We start from the raw sequence: 17,101 nt of genomic DNA on the forward strand, positions 1-17,101 counted from the left end.
TTGTAAGTCTGCACATGAGAACACACACAGGAATACAGGTGTGAACGTACATAGAAACTCCAGATCTACATCTGGTGTTTTCCCTTGATTTCACTTTTATATTTTGAGGCAGGATCTCCTAATGAAAATGAAGAGCATCAGTTAGGCAAGGCTTTCTGGCTAATCTTATTACATGTAAGAGTATCTCACTGAACACAATTTTCATGAACTGTGTCTCTACCTCTACATTCATGCTGGAATTATGTCTACCTCCCCAAGTCTCTTTATGTAGATTTGATGGATTCGAACTCATGTTCATGTTTGTGTGGTAGCTAAAAATTTTCTTCATTCTTTCTTACACACATCTTGTATATTAGTTACTTTAAAAAATATATGGAAACTCCCTTACATGAGACATTTTGTGAGATTTCTCTTACATACATAAAGGTTAGATTCTTGTGCTTCTGGATTTTACACCCTACTAGGAAAATATAGACACAAAGAATGAATTACATATATGTCATGGTAGAATATGATTGTTGTGGAAAAAGTATAAAAAATGAAATAAGAATCAAGATGTATGAAAACAAAAATAATGAGAAACCATCTGATTTTTAGGTTCTTACAGACTTCTCAGCAATCATACATATACATATGGGATACTGCTTTGTTCCTAAAAAGAAGTTATTAATTTCTAGCATTATAATATTATAATGCATGCAACATTTATTGAGAAAACATAAAATAATAACATGAAATTTTAATGAATGTATCTCCTGGGCAGTCACATCCTGACTTCATGAACTGGAAATGAGATCAAGAGTCTGAGATTTACGGGATTCGGGAGGATATAACAGCCTATGCATACAGTTGCCAACTGTGAGCCTAAAAGAAATGTTAAAATTTTAAGAAATTAGGAATTTGGGCTTTAGAGACAGTTTTCTGTAGCTCAGGTTGTCTTCACCTTCTTGGTACCCTACCTATATCGGTCTCCAGCATTTCCTATATTGTATTACTGTAATAGATATTTTAACGAATAGTATTACAACAATTTCCCACTTAAAAGACTGATTATAAAATTGAATCCTTACTTTCCACTATGATAAAACTATTTTTTAAATATTAAAGGTAAATTATGTAAAAATTTAAGAGGTTTAGAAATGAGAAGGTATTTGTTAGCTCAGAATATACAATTATGTTCTTAAACAAGACATAAAAATCATTGGCCTTAAAATATAACATATATAAATTCTATCACATTAAGTTAGCATTTCTTCTCACAGAAAGTCACATGAAGACAGCAAAAAAAAGTCCCTGACAAAGAATTTGTGTCAATATATGAATATGTCTTTTCATCACAAGAAAACTGAGTTACAGCATCAAAAATAAACTTAGCCAATACATAAAGAACTAGCAACTCCACTTTATAGGTGAAGATGTGATAGATAAATGTGGTGGTTTAAATATGGTTGGCCCAGAGAGTAGCACTGTTTGGAGGTGTGGCCTTGTGGGCATAGATATGGCCTTGTTGGAAGAAATGTGTCACTGTGGATGTGGGCTTTAAAACTTTTGCCCTAGCTGCCTGGAAGCCAGTTTTCTGTCTGCATTTGGATGCACCATGTCTGCCTGGATGCTGCCATGCTCCTGCCTTGATGATGATGGAATGAATCTCTGAACTGTCAGATAGCTCCAATCAAGTGTTGTCCTTTTAAGAGTTGCCTTGGTCATAGTGTCTGTTCACAGCAGTAAAACAATAAACAAGACAATACACAAATGAAAATTTCTCATTTTCATCAGTAAAAAGAAATCTAAGTTAAACCAATCTAAATATTGTAATGCATCTGGAATGCAATACACTGTGTGTATAAGTATAAATTAGTGCATCTACTATGGAAATATTTTTCCAGTATTAAATAAAGAATAATTTTTAAAATTAAATCATGTGTGAGAACTGTGCTCCTGAAGAAACTACTGCATATGCATAATATATGACTTGGGAAACAGTGTTCAATGAGATACACTAACAGATAAGATAAATATCTTATCTAAAGTCATAATCTATGTCAGAAAAATAAAGAGGAATCAGGAGAAAACTAGAGTTATAGGCAAAATCATGGTTCTGTTAATGATCCCTATAATCGTAGCAATGAACAAAATTAATGTCACATGAAGAACTTTGATATTAAACCATAGGGCATGATAAAATATAGACTAACATCACAGTATTATTATTAGTAACAATCATTTTGTATACTTTATGTTAGGTGAATAACAAATAATTAAAAAGAAGATAAGATAACAGCATAAATATACATGTAGTTACAGACCCACTTCAGAATTATCAAGGTGTGACGAACAAGGGGATTTGACAAAGACAGGGAGCTGATGTAAAAGTAGACGATTGGAGAGAAAAGTATATTTGGGGTGGATTATTGAGAATGAGAAAACCATTAAAAGCTCCAGTTAAAACTTCAGATTTGTTTACATGATATATATATATATATATGTATCTGTCTGTGTTAGTAAACAATCAATCAAATAGGCAGTGACTCTTTTGTGATTTAGAATTAGATACAGTGAGTACTGAGGCTATTTACACTTTTTCATATGTGATATGAAAAAATATAAAGCTAGAAAAATTGTAAGTGAAGATTTTGACAATGGAAGAGGCTACTTGTCTGTGAAAATATAACATTTATTATTTCTTTGTGCTTTCAATATTATGACTTACAAAATAAAAGTGTGAAATTTTCCTTATATGTAAACAAAAATATGAGAAAAGACTGTCAATGAAAAATATTGTCAGCATCCTCAATTTTTTTTATAATATGCCATCAGTGGTTGTAAAAATAGTTGACAACTTGTTAAAGCTAGAGAAAGCCTTTCCAGACAGGCTGCTAAATCTGTATTTTCAGAATATTAGCTTCCCATCAAAGGTATTAAAAATGGACCAGTGAGACTGGAGAGTTGGCTCTGAGTAGTTGTGATTTTTGCAGAGGTCTCAGGTTTGATTCCTAGAGCTCACATGGAATCTCATAATCATCTGTAACTTCAGCCATCAGGGATCTGATGCCCTTTTCTGATTTCCATGGGCCTAAAGTAAGCATTTAATATGCATACAATATGTCTGCAAAGCACCCATATTCATAAGATAATAAAATAATATCTTTAAATATTAAAAGATTGCATATGAGTCTTTAGTTTCTTCTCAGTTCAGACTAGTGCTTAAATGTAAAATTCTTCTATGAGCACATAAATTTATACTTAAATATGCAAATGTGTGTGTGTGTTTGCAGTGTTCTTTTGACCCCCATCCAAAGTCTGAGTTTATTAGACAGAGAATAGCATCTCAACTAATCATTATGGTAGAAGAACAAATGGAGGGTCTGGAAAACCCCCAAGTTTATAAGGATCTCATAGCTGGGGAACAGAGTAGTGTAGGGGTATATGCCCAACCAAGGCTTACAGATTATATTCATAATTACTGAGTCACTTTTCATTGAACGGTCCTGATTGGGTTGGAGATTTAAATGTCTCTCAGAACAGTAGAGGATGAACAATCCATTCCACTCTTGAAATAATCTATATAGTTAAAAGATTAAACGATATCATAAGAACAGCTAAGCTTTCTGAGAGACCAGAGCTCACATTATTATGTATTAAGAGCTATTGTCCTAAAAGGGCCATACAGAAGGGCAAATGGCACCTTAGTATTGTTGCAGAGACATCCTGTTTGCCCTGGCAATGTACAACTTACACAAAGGCAGGGTGAGTGAAAGACTAATTAAACTGCAATTTCTATCCACTCTGCTAAGCAAAGGACTTTGGAGTAAAATATCTAAACAGAGAAAATATAAAAGTTCATTTGTAGGCTCCTGAGTTGAAGTTTCTTCCTTCTAATATTTAGAGTGGTTCCCAGCATGTCAGCCATCTTAATACTTAGACACTGTCATGTACAGAGTTCATGTTTTAGAGCCAGACATTTGAGTCCAACATTCACTTTTATTTAAAAAATCAAACCACATGAAATGTTTGCTCGACTTTGTGATTTTGTGTTAGACTGCATTTGTTATGAGTACTTTTTGAACGAGCTGTGTGTTAAATGATTATCAACAAATTGCTTTGGTATATCCTCCAATCCCCAATTCGTCATTCTAGTCATTGAGTATAAATACATAAATAATAATTACTGGGTGGCATAGCCTGATTTCTAGTTACTGAAATTATATTCTCTTGAAAAGTATTAGTAAAATCAGGTAACCTTATGTATGTGTTGATGAAGCCAGTGTGGATGCATATCACTCTTGTTGATATCATCTCGCTCCATCACTCACAACCATAGAGAAAGAAGAAGCAGAAGACAGCTTGAGCTTTGAGGCTTGAATCATGTTTTGATGCTGCAACTACATATGTTGCCACATTAATTGGTCAATTTTTTTTTTTTTTTGGTTTTTCGAGATAGGGTTTCTCTGTGAAGCCCTGGCTGTCCTGGAACTCATTCTGTAGACCAGGCTGGCCTCGAACTCAGAAATGCGCCTCCCTCTGCCTCCCAAGTGCTCGGATTAAAGGCGTGCGCCACCACAGCCCGGCAATTGGTCAATTTAAAATAGGTTAGAAAGAGCTATATTTTACATTATACTGGATAACTGCCTACCTATTAATGGATAAAACCCTGAAAAAAATAGAAGGAAACATATTCACTCATGCTTAACTCAAATGTTCTAGGATCTAGAATATTTTGAACAGCATTCTTATTGACACTTGGTATTACATACCTCTCTCACATCCCTGGTTTGTAAGATATCTTGACAAATTTAGATTTATTTACTTGACAAGAACTCAATTTGAAATATCTTGATTTTAAAGGTTATTGTAATCTTTTACAATACATGTTATTTTGACTGCTGTAGTAAAATGACAACTTCTACTATCCTTACTACTTTCGATATATTTAACCTTGATGTAGGAGACATACTTAATATAAAAGGACATTGAAATTGGCAACAGTGTCTTCTAAATTAACAACAATGTTTTTCTTGGGAGTTACTTAAAAAGAAAATCTTTATTCTGAGAGTTATTTCCCCTTCTTTCCTGGGTTTAAATAGATATCTAAATAATTCAGCTATGGCATAGAGACTGCCAAGAGTAGTCATTCAGAGTATTTTATTGTTCACATTTAGAAGATTTAAGGACTCATTACCACTCAGTTAAATGAAAACTCAGGAGATAAAGAAAACAGTCTGTTATGTTTGACAAGAAAATGAATATAACTATATAGTACTCAAGTATGAGCTTCATACTATTAAAAAGCCTTTCTTTTCAGTCATTATTAGTTTTGATCCTGAAATACTATAAAAGTAATAGAGCAAGAATGATTATTTGCCTTTCATATATAGGAATATTTTAGATATTGAGACATCAATATCATTAGCTTTGCTAAGCACACCCCATGCTTAACGTATTCAACTATCAGAAAGGGACACACAATGTCCCTGCAGAGATAAATGACTAACTTAGGGTCAGCCTTGAAAGGGACTGCACTAGACTTACTGAATTACCATTTCCTTACTGCATCTTATTTCTATTGACCAGGTTTTGGAAGTCATGCTTTCTAGACCACTAAAACCCAATTCCTGTATGGAAAGCAGCCTGCAAAGCAATTACTTTGAGTTGAGGAGTCTGGTGCTTAGGATGGGTGAGGGTGTGGTGAAGGGAGGACTGCAGGGAAACATGGGCAGCACCTCTGTGAGAAGAACTCTAGCTTCTGTATAGTGCTGTCTGGCACTTCCTAGCCAGGAGAGTTTATGACCTTAAGGTTCATAACCTGAGCTGTACAGAAGTGCTCGTTATTCACAGAAAAAAAAAAGTGTACTGTTCTTGTAAATGCTAGGTACAGTTAGCCGGTGTTTTAAAATTTCAAGCATTAAAAGCCAAAAGCTGAAAGTAAAAAAAAAAAGATAATTTTATATTGCAAAAGTAAATGTCATCCTAATCTTGTTGTTTTTCCATTCCTAGAATCAAAGCCAGTTTTAATACTTGAAATATGTCCTTAATAGTATGTTAAAATATTCACAGTTATGAGAATGAAACTGTAGTCTAATTTCACTGGGCAGCCACTGAATTGTGACCACTTTAATGAGCCTATGGACCTAGTTTCATAAATTAGTTCTGACACAGCACTATGGCGCATTGGCCTCTGGTTATTAGAATGCTAATGTGCAGATCACTGTCTGGCCAGACTCCCATTTGTTACCAGAGCATACTCTGTGCCTGGGGGGTCTGTCTGCAAGGACAAATAAAGTGGAAACTTGAACTTCTTACTAATCACCTGGTAAGCCTAATCCTTATGTTTCACTATCCAGATTTAAACTGATTTCTTTCCCATGAAAAATTAAAGTGAAAAAAGTAATTAAAAAATACTTACTTCCAGCCTTCTGATAGTTACTCTTTTTTCTAAAGTTTTCATTAAAAGTATTTTTTATAGCTTGTTTTTCTTTAATTAATTTGTTCACTTACTTTACATCCCTATGGCCCTTACAGTCCTTCCCTCTTTAAAATACAGGAGAAGTCTCATCAATAGCCTCCTGCCAGGGCATATCAAGTTGCAGTAGATCTATGCACACCTGCACATCTTTTCCTGTTGAGACTAGAAAAAGCAGCTCAATTAGGAGAAACAGATCCAAAAACAGGCAACAGAGTCAACAGCAGCCCCTCTTCCTGCTTTTAGGGGTCTCACATAAAAACCAAGCTGCATTTCTGTTCCTTATGTGCAGAGGATCTAGGTCAGTTCCATGCATGATTTCTCCTTAGAAGTTCAGCCTCTGTGACCTCTTATTACCCTAGGTTAGTTGATCCTAAAGGTTTTCTTGTGGTATCCTTGACTCCTCTGACTCCTTTAATCCTTTCGTCTTCAACAGGATTGCCCAAACACCACCTAGTGTTTAGTTGTGGATCACTGCATCTGTTTCTATCAGTTGCTGGGTGAAGCCTCTCAGATGACAGTTATGCTAAGCTCCTGTCCGCAAGTATAGCAAAACATCATTCATACTGTCAAAGGTAGACTCTTTCTCATGGCATGGGTCTCAAGTTGGGCCAGTCATTGGTTGGCCATTTCTTCAATTTCAGCTCAATCCTTATACCTATCTTGGACAAATTATGGGTCTAAGGTTTTGTGGCTAGGTTGGTGTCCCTATCCCTCTGTTGGAAGTCTTGCCTGATTATAGTGGTTGACCTTTTCAGGTTCCATAATTCCCACTGCTTAGAGTCTTAACTAGAGTCACCTTCATAGATTCCCGTGAGTTTCCATTATCCTGGGTTCCTAGCTCATCCCAGATACATCTCCTCTACCAGTTCCAGTTCTTTTTCTGAGTTCTCATTCCCTTTGGTCTACCTACATTTATCCTTCCTGTTCCCCTTCCCAGATGCTTCCTCACTCAGTTTCCTCCAACCGTACATCCCCACTATGTTTATTCTATTTCCCCTTCTCCATGAGATTCAAGCATCCTCCTTTGGGCTCTCATTGTTACTTTGTTACTTTGGGTTTGTAGATCATACCATGGTTATCCTTTACTTTAAGTCTAATAGGCACTTTTAAGTGAGTACATACTATGTTTGTTTTTCTGGGTCTGGATTACCTCAAACAGAATTCTCTTTTCTAGTTCTATCCATCTGCCTGAACATATCTCTATGTCATTGCTTTCATACCTAAGTAATATTCTATTCTGTAAATGTACCACTCATCTGTTGAGGGACATCTAGATGGTTTCCAGTTTGAGGCTATTATGAATAAGATTTTCATGAACATAGTTGAACATGTATCCCAGTGTCAGGGTGGAATTTATGCCCAGGAGTGGTATACCTGGGTCTTTAGCTAGAACTATTCCCAATTTTCTGAGAAAGCACCAAATTGATTTCCAAAGTGGTTATCCAAATTTTCACTCCCACCAACAATGGAGGACTACTCCCCTTGCTCCACATCCTCACCTGTATGAACAGTTGCTTGAGTTTTTTATCTTAGTCATTCTGAAGGTTATAAAATAAAATCTTGGATTCATTTTGATTTGTATTTCTCTAATGACTAAGAATGTTGTCCATTTCTTTTAAGTGATTCTCAGTCTTTAGATTGCTCTGTCAAGAATTTTCTTTAGATCTTTGCCCCATTTTTAATTGGGTTATTTGGTTTGTTGGTGTCTAATTTCTTGATCTTCTTTTTTTATATATTTTGAATATCAGCCTTCTAGAAGATGTGAGGGGAAATTGGTTGCTATATCTTTCACCCCATTTATCCCCAGGGTTGATTTTGGCTAGGTGCCTGTCCTTTTCCTTCTTCACTGCTTCTATGTGCATCCTTCTGGAAACTGAGTGTTCGGATAAAGAGGATGGCGTTCTCTAAATACAGAGGAACTGTTCTTTGGTTAAGGCTATATGAGTAGCTGTGTTCCCCTTCAGAAACTCCAAACAGGCTCTGAAAGCCCACTTAATTTATCTTAGAGCTTTGCATACATGAGAACTATATTTACAACAATTATATAGCAGAGAGGTTGGAGAGAACAGATAATAATGTTCCTCCTAATAACCACAGACTGTCTAGTGAAAATTGAAGTACTAAGGCATGGGAATCCTCCCTTCAAGTTGTTTCTCAGTGTGAGAAGTGGGAGATTCCCCTAAACAACATAGGCCATTACCATTACCATTGCCATTGCCTGTGATTGTCTCACAGAATTTGAAAGTAACTCCTGTTGTAGAAGACACAATTTACTTTTGGGGGGACAGAACTTGGAGAAATTCAGCTGGAGCTGATCAGGAAGTCTCCTCCTTGAAATTCAGAAGGTACTTTGCAAGCTTCCAAGAAAGAAAAGCAAACCAAGTTGTGTAGCATTTGAATCATAATGACAGTCTTTGCAAGATATCCCAGTATGGCAACAGTTTTGTTGTCACCTCAGGGACCAAATGGTATGTAGTTGGACTTAAAGGCCCATTCAGTAAGAGAAAACTCATACCTTTCACTGTAAACCTGTGGTTAGTCATAAACCACAATTGGTCTAAATGTAGACAATAAGTGACCATATGGTATCTAACTCTAGTTGAGACATCTAACATGTAGCTTCTCTACTAATGATTAAGACATATAATAAATCATTCTTTTCCATTGTAAAATAGCTACTGAATATGCAAAGCATGCCATGAGCTGGGAAATGCATGAAGTTAATCCATATTCTCATTCAGGTGGAACAGAGAGGAATGGACCTTACACTTGCGATGGCCCATATTGCAGACACCAGCTTCACATTGCACCATGATTTACTTGCTAGATAAAAAGGTGTTGCAGGGTTCCCTTCTTGACCCATGAGATGATTTACTTCAAAATGCCAATTTTAAACTTAGGTCTTTCACAGAACTACATTTCTAAACTCTGAGAAAATATGATCTATCAATAGAGTAGGGGACACTAGTTTCTGCTGTTCTTTTCTGTGATATGTTTTCTATCCAAGATCCCATTGGCCATACATCAAAATGCCTTCTATTCACATAAATATATTAATGAACTTGAAACTATGAGACTTAAAGATGAGCTTAATCAAGTTCTGGTCCACTCTAAAGTTACTTAACAGAGAACCTAGCATGCTTTCAGACACACTGTAAAGCAAATGCCAAACAGGTGTAATTACAATTGTTGAACATAATTACTGAAAAATTCGATTTGGTTAGCTATTTTTTTATTATTTTCTATTTTAATTATTGTAGGTAAATTTTCAGAAGATGTATTTCAAATTCCATGGACATCTTTATTTCTTTAAAAGCTGACTTTGGAGATGATGGTTTTGTTTCTTTTGTATTTTGACTGAGATTAACTTTCCAGAAACCAAGTTAACCAACCACAAAATTTAGATAAATATTTACTAGCAGTACCCTGAATGCACTTAGGACTTTGACCTTATAGTAACTTTGAAAATCTGCTGGAGATTTACACAAGTATAACCAAAATCATTTCATCATTAATTGAGGAGGGCTCATGGGATCTACCACTTCTGACACAGTATTGACATCTAATGGTTTCTGAAAGAATGAGTTATGTTCTTCATTGGTATAAAGACTGATAGATTACACATATTCCAGTAAAGAAAGCATCATATATGCTCATTCAAACAAGATAATTATACTCAATAGTAATACACACACACACACACACACTGTCTCTCACACACATAATCTCACACACACAGTCACACAGATTTACACATACCTACACACTTACACATACATACAGACACACACATACACACACACATACATGGTCACACACACACAAGTACAAACAAATAGAAACAAACAAACAAAGCAAACCATCAAAGAGAGAGATTGTTGAGAAAAAAAAGGGTTCCCTTGAAGAATGAAGATATTGAAGGAGGTTAATGAGGGTATGATAAAATTTATTATACACATGAATTAAGCTGTCAAACATAAAACATTATATATATGTATTATATATATAACATATTATATATAAACATTATACATGTGTGTGTGCTTGTGTGTGATCCTAGTGATTTATGGATCAATAGTGGAAAGTATTGTGATAATTAAGAGTAAAACTCTATAGCAATAACCAATTAGGTTATGAGATGAGAGTAGTGACACACAGTAGACTCTCTCAAAACAACAACCCTAGTTTTGTATAATAATCATCAAGAACACATATATTTAGTAATGCTGATTCCAGTACATATATTATAATTATTTTCAGACACAAACATAATCATTTAAATTAGGTTCAGTAAGCAATTCTTTGAGAACACCCAGATCTTCACACCAATAAAACAGACTCCAGTGCAAATTTTTCTCTTGAACATTCATTTTTCTTTTTATATATGTTCATATGCATTTTCCTTAATGTTCTTATTATTTTTCTAATTAAATATGTAAGACATCTTAAGTATTGTGTTCTGCATTTTACAATTTACAAATAAAATGCTAAGAATGATGTTAGGCACTCAAACATATTGTCTGCAGAGTGGTGCACAGCCCTGACAGAGCATTTAGCAAACATGCACCATTTTTATTGTGTAAAGGCCTGTCAGAAATGCGGCATCCAGATTCTCTGCCCACCACAATCAATCATCATCTGGGTTTTGACAAGATACTAGGTGACTGAAATACCTTTCAGAATATGAGACTATGGATTAAGACAATTATTCTAGGGTTACTCATGTTTTTAAGTTGTTTGAGAGTTTCCTACTTTTCTGTAATGAATTTTCGTTATATTCTCTTCTTGTTCCCCTCTATTTTCCTCTTCCTGTCTCACTCCTTTTTTCATCCAATTCCCCTCCTACCTTCATGTACAACTAAATTTAATTATAATTTCTAGTCAATGTGGGAAGTTATTCACTTGAGCAAGGACAACTAACTCATCCATGGCTAAACCACTGTAAGCAATGACAGGCTTTCCCAACAACCTTCAATTGTCAGTACTTCCTTTGGGAAATGTGGGTCTTGATGACCCTTTGCCGATCATTGATGTGATGTTGTGGAACCTAGCCTTGGTTAGTGAGTTTCTGAGTGTAATGGCAACCTCATATCCAAATGTCTTTTTGCTGCATATCTTAACAGTGTCACCCAGTTATGTTTTAAAGTCTAAAATTTCATAACATTTTGAAATAATAGCATTCATAATTCTAAGTAGAAAAACAACTTTTAGAGACACTCTTGAAACTGTTTTACTAAAGGATTAGAATATACTAACACTAGCTTAATCCCATTTTTGAAGATTATAATAGTTGTTACTCTGTCTTTATCACTTAATACTAATGGTATATTCAAAAGGGCACAAAATGTTCAATGACTTTTTGCTGTATTGATTTTCTTTTCAGGAGTTGAGAAATAATATACTATTTGAATAAGAATAAGATATTATTAAAAAGAGAAGTATTATCAACATTCTGAGCTCTTACTTAAACACAGTATTTTGTAGATAAAGCACCATTTTAATTTAAAGTATGGATTGCCTATAATATATAAGCAAGTGACCAATTATTTTAGAATTTTATATTTTAGAATATATCATCTTTATCCTGTCAATGAGCATGTGTAAAACAGAAAATCACTAAATTAAATTTTAATTAATCAATCAATTAGTGCTTTAAAGACAGCGTTCCATGTATCCTAGGTGCTCCTTTAATTTTAGTTCTTCATCCTGAGGGAGGGAACCCAGAAAGACAAACATGGTAGTTACTTACTTGAAAGTGAACATTGGTTGTAAACTAAAGAATAATCATGCTACAATCTTAGGACTTAGAGAAGCTATAGAACAAGGAAAGCTCAAGAGAAGACATATAAATCTCTCGGGAAAGGAAATAGAAAAGATAGCAAAAACTCAGGGTGGGGAGGGACAGAAATAGAAGGGATCAGGTGAGAGGAGGAGAGAGGGAGAGAATGCTGGGAAAGACAACTGAATTGGAGGCCATTTCAAGAATGATGCAAAAACCTAGTACAATGAAAACTCCCAGCAATCTAGAAAAATGACTCTAAGACTTCTAGTAATAGGAAATACAGAGCCTAAATCAGCCATCTCCTGTAACTAGTCAAGACTTCCAGTGGAAAGATTGTGATTATCATCTCAGCCCCCAAAATTTTGATCTAGGATTTGTCCTGCCTACAAGATGTGCAGAAATGATGAAGCAGAAATGGCCTAGACATATCATGGTCATTACCTGTCTCAGAGCTCCAAGGGAAATCACTGGCCAAATGTTTTGAAAACAGTCTTAATGTAAATTCCTTATTAGTTATAAAAATATATAAGACAAATATGACATAATAGATCTAAATTGGCTTAATGTAATATACTCTATAAAATCAATTTTTGGCAAAAGAAAAGATTAAGTAATCAAAGATGCTACAAATGACAAATTGATATGTGCAGTATTCATATAACATCATTATTAATTTCTTAGTGTTGTTGGTGGAACACAAGCAAGAGAAAATTTTTTTTATTATACTGTGGAACAGATCCCTGATTAGAACCTGGTTTCTGACTGCAATGATACATTCTTTAATGCTTAACAATTCCACTCACATTAGAGAAAGAATTTTATCTTTTTGCCCTTGGTAACTGTGAATTACTGAGAGAGAAAAGAAGGGCTGTTTATCACCACTGAATTCAGATGCAAGTGAAGGCAGTTCATAGCCTGAATTACTGCTGATTAGATTTAAGTAAAAATTAAGCCCATGTCTTAGGGTTTCTATTGCCAGGATGAAACACCATAACCAATAAGCAAATTGGATTCCTCCATTATAGGAGGAAATCAGGACGAAACTTAAACAGGGTTGGAACCTGAAGGCAGAAGCTGATGCAGAAATCATGGAGGGGTGCTGATTACTGTCTTGCTTTACATGGGTTGCTCATCCTGCTTTCTTATAGAACCCAGGACTACCACCCAAGGGATGACACCACCCGCAATGGGTTTGGCCTTCCTCATTGATCACTAACTGAGAAAATGCCTATCAGTTGTATTTCATGGAGGTATTTTCTCAACTGAGGCTCCTTCCTCTGTGATAACTCACCACAAAATCAGGCAGAGAGAGGGCAGAGACATGCATGAATATGAGTGAGTGCAAGTGTGAAAAAGTGTTTAGTGAGTAGTGTGTACCTGCATGTAGATCACATTTACAGAGGCATGACATTCATTCCCTAGAACTTGCTGGAAATTTACTATGGTGTTGTAAATAAATTTTTGGTTTACTAAAATTTTTAATCATTATCTCTAAAGAAGATATTACATAGAGCTGAAACTACAAAGAGAAACCTACCCAGGTATAACCTGTACTAATTATATAAATGATGAGCATATTTCTTTGAGGATAGAGATCATTAAAGTGTTCATTGTTTAAAGACCTCCTGATTTTTAAACACTCAACCTCCAGAGTTCAGCACCTCTCTGCAGATTGGTGCATGTGTATACCTCAGTCTCTCCCGTTGCAACACAATTCTATGCACATCTCCTGAGTATTAATAGTCAGTTCTGGTGGTTTATTATAGCTAATACAATATAGCAATACAGAAATAGTGATCATTCTACATTGTTTGGAAAGGACTGACAAGGAAAGTATGTGTTTGTTCATTTCAGGTCAAGTTATAAAGCACAACTGAAAAGTGAGTCCACTGTTGTCTCAGTAAAGTCTGGGTATCTTTGAAGTGGTAGGTTGGGACTCTAATGCTTCTCACACAATACTTTTCTTATTTCCAAGAAGTGGAAAGCTTAGTATGTGAAAAGTTCAAGGTTAGGTCTTTAGATCTTCCTGGATTAGTTTTTAAACCTATTTTTTTTTTTTTACAGCTGGTTGAACCACCAGACAGAGAAACTGTATATTCTTGAGTTTAGTGCATTTCATAGTTACTTGTGCCTGTGACAAGTTAAAATGTATGTCCACAAATTATGTGACACACCAGCAGATAAATTCCCTTGAGAAATGTACGGGTTTTTTTTTTTTTGGACTTAGGAATATGTTACATTATGCAGCAAAATAAAATTAAACTTATTTCTAAAGAGTGAGATTAGTCTGAGTTATCTAGGGGGACTTTAAGGCAATGACAAAAGCTTTAAATTGGGCATAAAAAAGAAAAGGACAGAACTGCACTAGTAGTTTTGTCCACTAGAAGGGGAATTTTAAAAACTTCTAGAAGCTTGAAAGAAGAAAAACCACATTCTCCCTCTGTTCCCTCTGATCAACGCAGTCCTATCATGATTTCTCCTTAGAGACAAGTCCTGGTTCTGCACTTTTATCTCCAGAGCTGTAAAATAATGTAATCATGTTCTAAAGGATTATTTTTATTCTTAATTATGTGTATGTTGTTGTTGTTTTCATTGTTGCTGTTTGGGTATGGCACCAACAGACATTCAAAGGAGTCAGATCTCCTGGAGCTGGAGTTACACATGCTTGTGATCCTTCCTTCTATGTGAATGCTGGAAACTTAATTCAGGTACTCTGGAAGAATAGAAAGAGCTCTTAATGGCCAAACCAACTCTTCAGTCCATATCCATGATACTTAAATAATTAAATTTATGGTTATTTGTTATAGAAACAAGAGAAATTTGATGCCATATTTAGTTGCAAGAAGAATGCCATTCATAACTGCTAAAGTGTTGGCTGGAATCAATAATTTTTTTTCAAATGGATAGAATAGAACAGAAAACAGGATATCATGTCCTAGATAGTAATGAAATACTAAGACTCACCTAGGGTGCTCTTCTATTTTCCTTGGGATTTTTTTTTATTTATGTAAGAGAGCTGATTTTTCTGCACAGAAACTACATGTTGAATAAAAATCAAGGATGAATGTAAAGAGAGTCCTGCACACTTAAACATTTATGCAACTGCATCTTCATCCTTCAACTGTGGTTACACTTGAAGGAGCTAAAGAAGAACCTATGAGGGGACAGCTGCCCTCCCTCTGTATCCTAGCTCACACTGGAGGTGGAATGATGACTGTTGGGTTTATTTAGGTTTTGGTCTCTGGGGTAACTTGTTATGCACCAATAAAGAACTAATAGAATTGGCCTAGGGTTTTCAATTACTTACTAGAGAGAAATCTGCACACAAAGCAAACACTTCTTATTAGAAGAATATTATTCTTTTCCTCCAACTAACTCTCCTGTGGATGTGCATATTTCACTGGAAAGTCATGAAAAAGTCATCTCTATTTTAGTATAACAATACATGATGACATTTCTATAAATATGGATTAGTCAGCTTTTATTCAAATTGTAAATGGAATTAAAACCTCACTATTAAAATAAAATTTCTCAAAATACAAAATCTTACTAAAGATATATTCTTCCATTTAAACACATATTTTAATGGATCTAAACTGTCAAAAAATCGAGATCAACAAAGGCAATTAAATTTTAATTTCTTCTCTGCTTTTTAAAAAATATATATGTTGCTTTACTCTGGAATTTTTTAACACAACAAGGAATGAACAAAACTGGAGTTTAGCAATGTTTTCTCCACTTTGCTACATAGAAAATATTCTTGAGACTTCAACTTGAAGAGTAATGGCATTATTATTCTACATATATCCACTGAACAAATAACACAGCCATTCATCTTATAATACCATAGACTAGGTTACAGGTTGAATTGGTTATTGACAGAACCTTTTCTGAGCATAGTTGTTGTTGATTCAATAAATACATATATTATCCGTACTATATTACATGGTTCCATGCACAAGCCTTCTCCAAATTTTCCATACTATTCTATGAATATTCTGATCACAAATTCAGTACTCATAATTTTTTAACTGATGTTTCACCAAATTATTACAGCTGAAATGTCATTTAGTATATAATTCTGCCCTCTACATAGACACATATAAGAGACAAAAAGACTGCATTGGTGATGGAGTTTATTTTGAGAAAGTAAATCAAATTCTGTTTCTAATAATTGCCTTAAGAACAAAGCTGTGTGTAGCTGGATATTTTCCCACTACATTTGTATAAAGCTCGGTGATTGGGCTGTATAAGAGGTAGGTAGAGTGAAGAATAGGGAGGAGAGAAGGACAGGAGGAGACGAAGGGAGATAGGAGGAGGAGAGAAGATGGTGGCAGATACCCGAATGTTTCTAGCAGAGTTAGTTATTAATATCAAGGTTAGGTAATTGGGTTCACAATTCTAATTGTGTGGACATCTTGTTTATAGAGCATTTCCAAATATATAAATATTGGATAATCTTTAAGCATTAAGAGTCTTCATTCTACTGGGTATCGTGGGCATGGCGGGTATTGTCTGGGTTTCAGTCAAGCTTTGTGGAGACAGCGTGGTGGATAGGCAGAACCAGCTACCACACTGGCGTCTTGTGGGTGCCAGGGCCAGTGTTTCTAGATAGCTGGAGCCCAGAGCCAGCGCCAAGGGAAAATGGCAGCTATTTTGGAACAAGATGTACCAGGAGCCGTTTATTAAATATTACCCACAACTGCTGTGTTTTTAAGAAAGACATTTTAATTATTTTTCCCTGTGAAATGAGTCATAGATTTTACCTTTTGAATTTAAATACTTTTACATTAACTTGTATGTATTAATGCACTTGCATCTCTGTTTTTGAGTGTGTGCATGTGTGTGTTTGGGGG

General features: G+C 35.1%; 1 protein-coding gene across 8 annotated transcripts in view; it reads right to left on the reverse strand.

Moving 5' to 3' along the window:
* Positions 1-17,101, reverse strand: part of Ralyl (RALY RNA binding protein like) — a 682,097-nt gene that overhangs the window by 147,609 nt on the left and 517,387 nt on the right. The gene's annotated exons all lie outside the window — the stretch shown is intronic.

Source organism: Grammomys surdaster, unplaced genomic scaffold, assembly GCF_004785775.1.
Source record: "Grammomys surdaster isolate TR1022 unplaced genomic scaffold, NIH_TR_1.0 63, whole genome shotgun sequence".
Taxonomy (NCBI): domain Eukaryota; kingdom Metazoa; phylum Chordata; class Mammalia; order Rodentia; family Muridae; genus Grammomys; species Grammomys surdaster.